General features: G+C 38.9%; 1 pseudogene across 1 annotated transcript; it reads right to left on the bottom strand.

The window, feature by feature from the left end:
- Positions 1-6,382: 6,382 nt before the first annotated feature.
- On the bottom strand, positions 6,383-7,037 carry LOC311175635 (large ribosomal subunit protein uL6-like; annotated as a pseudogene). The gene has a single exon. The product of its transcript is annotated as a large ribosomal subunit protein uL6-like (transcript).
- Positions 7,038-7,317: the final 280 nt, after the last annotated feature.

Genomic DNA, 7,317 nt, shown 5'->3' with positions numbered 1-7,317 from the left:
TCTGACCCTCAGGGGACAGAGATCGCGGAGACGCAGGATCAGGGTCACCCTGGAGGGTATCAAAAAGGGGATTAAGGTCCGCTGTGGGCAACTTTATTTTTTTATTTTTTTTAATATTAAATTTTATTTTTATATTCCCCCATACAATTGCAAACGCCCCATTCTGACCCCAATCCTTCCCCTCCCACTCCCCACCCCCCAAAAAGTGTCTCTGGTTCATAGTTTTTTGTTGATTTTGATTTTCACTTTCTTATATTCATTTTCCTGGTCCCTTATTTAAGTTTTCTAGATTCCTGCTATGAGTGAGACCATCCGGTATTTTTCTTTTTCTTTTTGGCTTATTTCGCTGAGCATGATCCCTTCCAGTGCCATCCATGTTGCTGCAAATTGCATGTGTTTATCTTTTTTGAATGCTGAGTAATATTCCATGGTATATATGTACCACATCTTCTTGATCCAGTCATCTATTTTTGGGCATTTGGGTTGTTTCCAAAGCTTAGCTATTGTAAAAAGTGCTGCTATAAACATAGGAGTGCAGATGCTCTTTGGAATTGAGTTTCTGTGTCCTTTGGGTAAATACCTAGGAGTGGAATTGCTGGATCATATGGAAGCTCTGTTTAGTAGGTCCAGAAATCTCCACACAGCTCTCCATAGTGGTTGGACCAGTTTGCACTCCCACCAACAGTGCACAAGAGTTCCTTTTTCTCCACATCTCGCCAACATTTGTTGTTGCTAGTTTTTTTTAATATGTGCCATTCTCACTGGTGTGAGATGGTATCTCATGGTAGTTTTGATTTGCATTTCCCTGATTACAAGTGATGTTGAACATTTTTTCATATGTCTATTGGCCATTTGCATTTCCTCTTCAGAGAAGTTTCTTTTTAGCTCTTCTGCCCATTTTTTGACTGGATTATTTTCTTTGTTGTTGCTGAGTCTCATCAGCTCTTTGCAGATTTTTGTGATCAGTCCTTTATCATTAGTGTTGGGTGCAAAAATGTTCTCCCAGTTGGTGAGGTTTCTCTTTGTTTTTGTTATTGTCTCTTTTGCTGTGCAGAAGCTCTTTAATTTGATGTAGTCCCAGCTGTTTATCTTTGTCTTCACTATCACTGCTTTGGGTGATGTGTCTGTAAGATGTCTTTGATGTGCAAATCCCGTAGTGTTTCGCCTATATTTCCTTCTATGTATTTTATGGTTTCAGGTCTTATGTCTAGTTCTTTAATCCATTTTGAGTTGATTTTTGTGTATGGTGTGAGGTAGTGGTCAAGATTCATTCTTTTGCATGTAGCGACCCAGCTTTCCCAGCACCATTTATTGCACAAACTTTCTTTGCTCCAATGCATAGTCTTTGTTCCTTTGTCAAAGATTAGTTGACCATAAATCTGTGGGTTTATTTCTGGATTTTCTATTCAATTCCATTGGTCTGTATGTCTGTTCTTGTTCCAATACCATGCAGTTTTGATGATTATGGCTTTGTAGTATAGTTTGAAGTCTGGGAGTGTGATGCCTCCATTTCCTTCTTTTTTTTTCAGTAGAGCTTTGGCTATTCGGGGTTTTTGGTGATTCCATATGAATTTAATCATTAATTGTTCTATTTCTTTGAAGAATGCCATTGAGATTTTGATTGTAATAGCATTGAATCTGTAGATTGCTTTTGGTAGGATGGCCATTTTAATAATGTTTATTCTTCCAATCCATGAGCAGGGGATGTCTTTCCATTTCTTTGTGTCTTCTTCTATTTCTTTTAACAGTGTTTTATAGTTTTCTTTGTATAGGTCCTTTACCTCTTTTGTTAGATTTATTCCCAAATATTTGATTTTTTTTGTTTCGATAATAAAAGGGGTGTTTTTTTTGATTTCTTCTTCTTCAGATTTATTGTTTGTGTATAGGAAGGCTACTGACTTTTGCGTGTTGATTTTGTATCCTGCCACTTTACTGAATTGATTGATGAGTTGAATTAGTTTTTCTGTGGAGATTTTGGGGTTCTCTATGTATATTATCATATCATCTGCAAATAGTGATAGTTTGACTTCTTCTTTTCCTATTTGGATTCCTTGGATTTCTTTCTCTTGTCTTATTGCTCTGGCTAGGACTTCCAGTATTATATTGAAAAGCAGTGGTGAGAGTGGACATCCTTGTCTTGTTCCAGATCTTAATGGAATTGCTAGTAGCTTTTCACCATTAAAAATGATACTGGCTGTTGGCTTGTCATAGATGGCCTTTATGATGTTGAGGTATGTTCCTTGTATCCCAAGGATTTCAAGGGCTTTTATCATAAATGGGTGTTGCACTTTGTCAAAAGCTTTCTCAGCATCTATTGATATTATCATATGGTTTTTATATTTCTTTTTGTTGATGTGTTGGATAACGTTGATTGATTTTCGGATGTTAAACCACCCTTGTGCCCCTGGAATGAATCCAACTTGGTTGTGGTGAATTATATTATGGATACATTGTTGGATTCTGATAGCTAAAATTTTATTGAGGATTTTTGCATCAGTGTTCATTAGGGAGATTGGCCTATAGTTTTCCTTTTTTGTGTTGTCCTTATTCGCTTTTGGTATTAGTGTAATATTGGCTTCATAGAACGTGTTTGGTATTGTCCCTTCCTTCTCAATTTTTTGGAAGAGTTTGTGAAGGATAGGCACTAATTCGTCTCTGAATGTTTGGTAGAATTCATTTGTAAATCCATCAGGTCCTGAGCTTTTGTTTTTGGGGAGGTTTTTGATTACCATTTCAATTTCGCTGCTTGTAATTGGTCTGTTTAGGTGTTCTATTTCTTCTTTATCTAGCTTTGGGTGATTGTAGAGTTGTAGGAATTTGTCCATCTCCTCTAGATTGTTGAACTTGTTTCCATATAACTGTTCATAGTAGTTACTGATTATTCTTTTGATTTCTGCTGTGTCCGTTGTGATTTCTCCTCTTTCATTTATGATCCTGTGTATTTGTGCTTTCTCCCTTTTTTTCCTTTGTGAGCCTGGCTAGGGGTTTGTCTATTTTATTGATTTTTTCAAAGAACCAGCTCTTGGTTTCATTGATCTTTTGGATTGTTTTTTTAGTTTCAATTTCATTTATTTCTGCTTTGGTTTTTATTATTTCTTTTCTTCTACTGGTTTTGGGTTTTTTTTGTTGTTCTTTTTCTAGATCTTTGAGCTTAGAGATTAGGTTGTTTCTTTGAGTTTTTTCTTGTTTTTTGATGTGAGCTTCTACTGCTATATATTTTCCTCTTATTACTGCTTTTGCTGCATCCCATACATTTAGGATATTGGTGTCCTCCTTGTCATTCAATTCAAAGAATTTTTTAATTTCTTCTTTGATCTCCTCGTAAGTCCAGTGGTCTTCCAGTAGTGTGGCTTTTAATCTCCATGAGGTAGGATAGTTCCTTGCCTTCTTTTTATGATTTATTTCTAGTTTGATGCCTTCATGGTCAGAAAAGATGGTTGGTATGATTTCAGTCTTGGTGTATGTGTTGATGTTTGTCTTGTGCCCCAGTATGTGATTGATCCTGAGAATGATACGTGTGCGCTTGAGAAAAATGTGTACTCCGTTTTTTTTGGGTTTAGTGTTCTATAGATGTCTGTTAAGCCCAAATGCTCTAGGTCCTTATTTAGAGCTTTAGTTTCTTTACTTATTTTTTGTCTTGTTGATCTATCCATTGTTGATAGTGGTGTGTTGAAGTCTCCCACTACGTATGTGTTTTCTCTGATGTCTGTTTTCAGAGAGGACAACAGTTGTCTGATATATTTTGGTGCTCTTTCGTTTGGTGAGTATATGTTAATGAGTGTTATTTCTTCTTGAAGTATTGTCCCCTTAATCATAATGTAGTGACCATTGGGGTCTCTTTTTATTTTTTTGAGTTTAAAGTCTGTTTTATCTGATATAAGTATAGCTGTTCCTGCTTTCTTTTTTGGCCCATTTGCTTGTAGGATTGTTTTCCATCCTTTGACTTTGAGCCTATTTTTATCTTTTGTAGCTAAATGTGTTTCCTGGAGACAGCAAAAGGTTGGGTTTTGTTTCTTAATCCAGGCTGCAACTCTGTGTCTTTTTATTGAAGAGTTTAGTCCATTTACATTTAGAGTTAATATTGATATGTTAGCATCTGTATTTGCCATTATGTTTGTCTTTCCTTTGATTTTATTTATTTATTCTTTTAATAACTTTTTTTTTGGTCTTCTTTCGTTGTTATTCGTCCCTCTGAGGTTCTGGCTTTAGGATTCCTTGTAGTATTTTTTGGAGTGGGGGTTTAGTCGCAATGAAATTCCGGAGTTTCTCTTTGTCTGGGAAGGTCCATATTCTTTCTTCATGGAGGAAAGAGAGCTTTGCGGGATAGAGTATTCTTGGTTGGCATCTGTTTTCTTGGAGTCTGTTGACTATGTCCCTCCACTCTCTCCTTGACCGTAGTGTTTCTTCAGAGAAGTCTGATGTCAGCCTGATTGGTTTTCCTTTGAATGTTATCTGTTTCTTCTCTCTTGTCAGCTTCATTATTTTTTCCTTGTCCTGGATTCTTGGGAGCTTTACTATTATGTGTCTTGCTGTGTTTTTCCTTTCGTCGTGGAAGTTTGGTGTTCTTGTTGCTTCTTGTATATCAATTTTCAGCTCCTTCTTCGCATTTGGGAAGTTCTCTTCAATTATATCCATGAATATTTTCTCTGTTCCTACATCTCTCTCCTCTCCTTCTGGAATTCCTATAACTCTTATATTTCCTTTCCTCATGGAGTCAGATAGTTCCCGAAGTCTTTCTTCATTCTTTTTCCTTCGTTCTTCTCTTTCCTTTTCTGTTTTGGTTCTTTTTATTTCTGTGTCTTCAAGATTACTTATTTGTTCTTCCATTTCATCTATTCTGCTTTCATTGCTTTTCCCAGAGTTCTTTAGTTCCTCCATTAATTCTTTGATCTCCTGCATTTCTCTTACTTCCCTCTTTAGGGACTCAATTTCCTTCTTCTGATCTATCACTTTTTTAATCATGGCAATTTTAAATTCTCTTTCTGGAAGGCTCAGAAGTTCTTCCAAGTTGCTGTCGTTGCAACCTGGGGAGTGGTTTTCTTTTTGTGGTGTGCTTCTTTCCTGAGGAGTTGTTAGGTTGCGTGTGGTTCTTCTACTCCCTACTGTCTGTTTTCTAATTTGTCGTATGCGTTGGGACACTGTGTTGCTCGGACTGACTGACATCTTGGGTGAACTTCTCCGCTCCCCTCTGGCTCTTCCAGGAGCCATCTCTGTCTTCTGGGGGAGCTTTCTGCTGGTTTTAGGCAGTTTTTACTGAAGAAATGTCCCTGTTCTCAAATGGCGAAGCGGGATGCAGTCCCTGCGCTTCCGGTTTCAGGCACACTCTTCTGTGCACCCGGTCTGCCCAGGACGTGGGTGCCTGCTCCCTCTGTGGGCTCAGACTACTGGTCGGAAGGGGCCTGGCGTGGAATAACTTCCCGGCTGGCCACTGGGTCCTCCAGAAGCCTTCTGCCCTTTTCAAGCAGTCTTAAGAAATTTCCTGTTTAATGGGGTGTTAGTGACTTTTTTTTCCTGGTCGCTAGGTGGCGCCAGAGATCTCTCCTATTGTCCTTGGGGGGCTGTTTTTCGCCTCCCCCCACCCCGTGGGACAGGGAACAGAGCGGGAATGGTAGGGTACACCTCAACAGCTTTGGGGTGCTATGTCTGCCTTGTGCCCCACCGTCGTGGAGAACCCACGACTGTGGGCAACTTTAAATAGGGGCGAAGCCAATTAATATCCCCCAGAAGTTTCTGGAAATCATTAAGGGTGTGGAGATGGTCGGTCGCAATAGTTGCACTTTTAGCAGTAATATACGGACCATCGAAATGGAAACCAAGGTAGGTGTAGGGATCACAAATTTGAACCTTCTCAGGGGCGATTGTTAGCCCTATTATCTGTCCTCTGTAGGTCAGTTATTATGCTGTTCTGGGAATTGTGCTTTGAGAACCACTGTTTTAGACTAACATTCCATCATGTACAAGAAAGTTTAAGTGACTTTTGTTTGATTCTGTCTTGCAGGTAATTGAAATGACTGCAATTTAATATATTCAGTCATGATTAGACTGATCAGAAAGGGTAAACAAGTTGGCCCAAGGTTGTCAAGATCTCATACCGAGGACCTTGTCAATTCTTGCAAACTGTTTACCTTCCTGATCATCTTTTGCTAGTGGCTATGCTTAAGAGTCTCCCCTTGAACAAACCTAGAAATCAAAACTTAATTACTACTCTGATGCCAAGCAGCAGAATTTAGATAATAGACCCAAGTTAGGGATTTTGATTTTATGGAGTCAAATACATTCTAAAATCCTTTGATCAGGCAATTTTGCCTCTGAAGTGAATAACTCAAAATGCAAAAGAAAATTAATGCATAAAATTGTTCACCATGGCATCAAAATAGTGGAAAATTAGAAAAAAGTGAAAAGTAGAATAAATGTTAGATATTAATAACAGGTAATGCTGGATAACTTAAATATTACTCATCAGCTTGCTGAACTGTTCCCTTTTCAGAAACATAGATACCATCCAAAAATTTCCTGATATCCTTGTTTTTAATTGTTGTGGCTTGCTGAATAAAAGCAGCTGAATTTGATACAAGTTCAATGTCATTTCCTTCAGGAATCAACTCATCTTTCTGGGCTTGAGATACTGAACAAGCAACACCTTGTCTCATCTGAACCCTGCGAATGTATTTTTCACCCAAGAAATTTCAGATTTCAACAAGAGACCCATTCTCCTGAATAACAACGTTGATAGGGAAGTGAGCATACACAGACCTCATCTTATAATGGAAGCCCAGTGTAACACCCTTGATCATGTTCTGTACATGACTACAGATAGTGCGAACAGTAGCCAGTTCCTTTCTATTTCCCCACCATTTGTCAACCCGGAGCCTCTTCTTTTTCTTCCCAAGCAAACTGAGTTTGACATTGATGTGATTGAAGTCCCTCCGCAGGGTGCCTCTGGGACCCTTCACAATAACAGTGCGACCCTTCAGGGATATGTCAACATTTTCTGGAATGTCAACAGTCTGGTTGCTGAGAATGGTCTTCATTCTCGCAGTAGATGTTGCCCGAGTTAAATGGCAGTGAAGGGAGTGGAAGCACGCTAGAACCTCTTGGGGGGGGGTTGCCTGCCAATAGGATGTCATCCATATAATGAATGATGTAAATAGAGGGCCATTGAAGACGTACCGGCCGGATGGCGCAGGCAACAAAAAGTTGACAGAGAGTAGGGCTGTTAGCCATACCCTGTGGAAGAACCACCCATTGGAAACGCTGAAGAGGTTGTTGAAAATTGATAGAAGGAAGGCTAAATGCAAACCTTTTCTGATCATTGGG

The sequence above is a fragment of the Talpa europaea genome (assembly GCF_964194135.1).
Source record: "Talpa europaea genome assembly, chromosome: 8".
In the NCBI taxonomy this organism is placed as follows: domain Eukaryota; kingdom Metazoa; phylum Chordata; class Mammalia; order Eulipotyphla; family Talpidae; genus Talpa; species Talpa europaea.
This window is presented reverse-complemented; position numbering and strand designations above follow the sequence as displayed.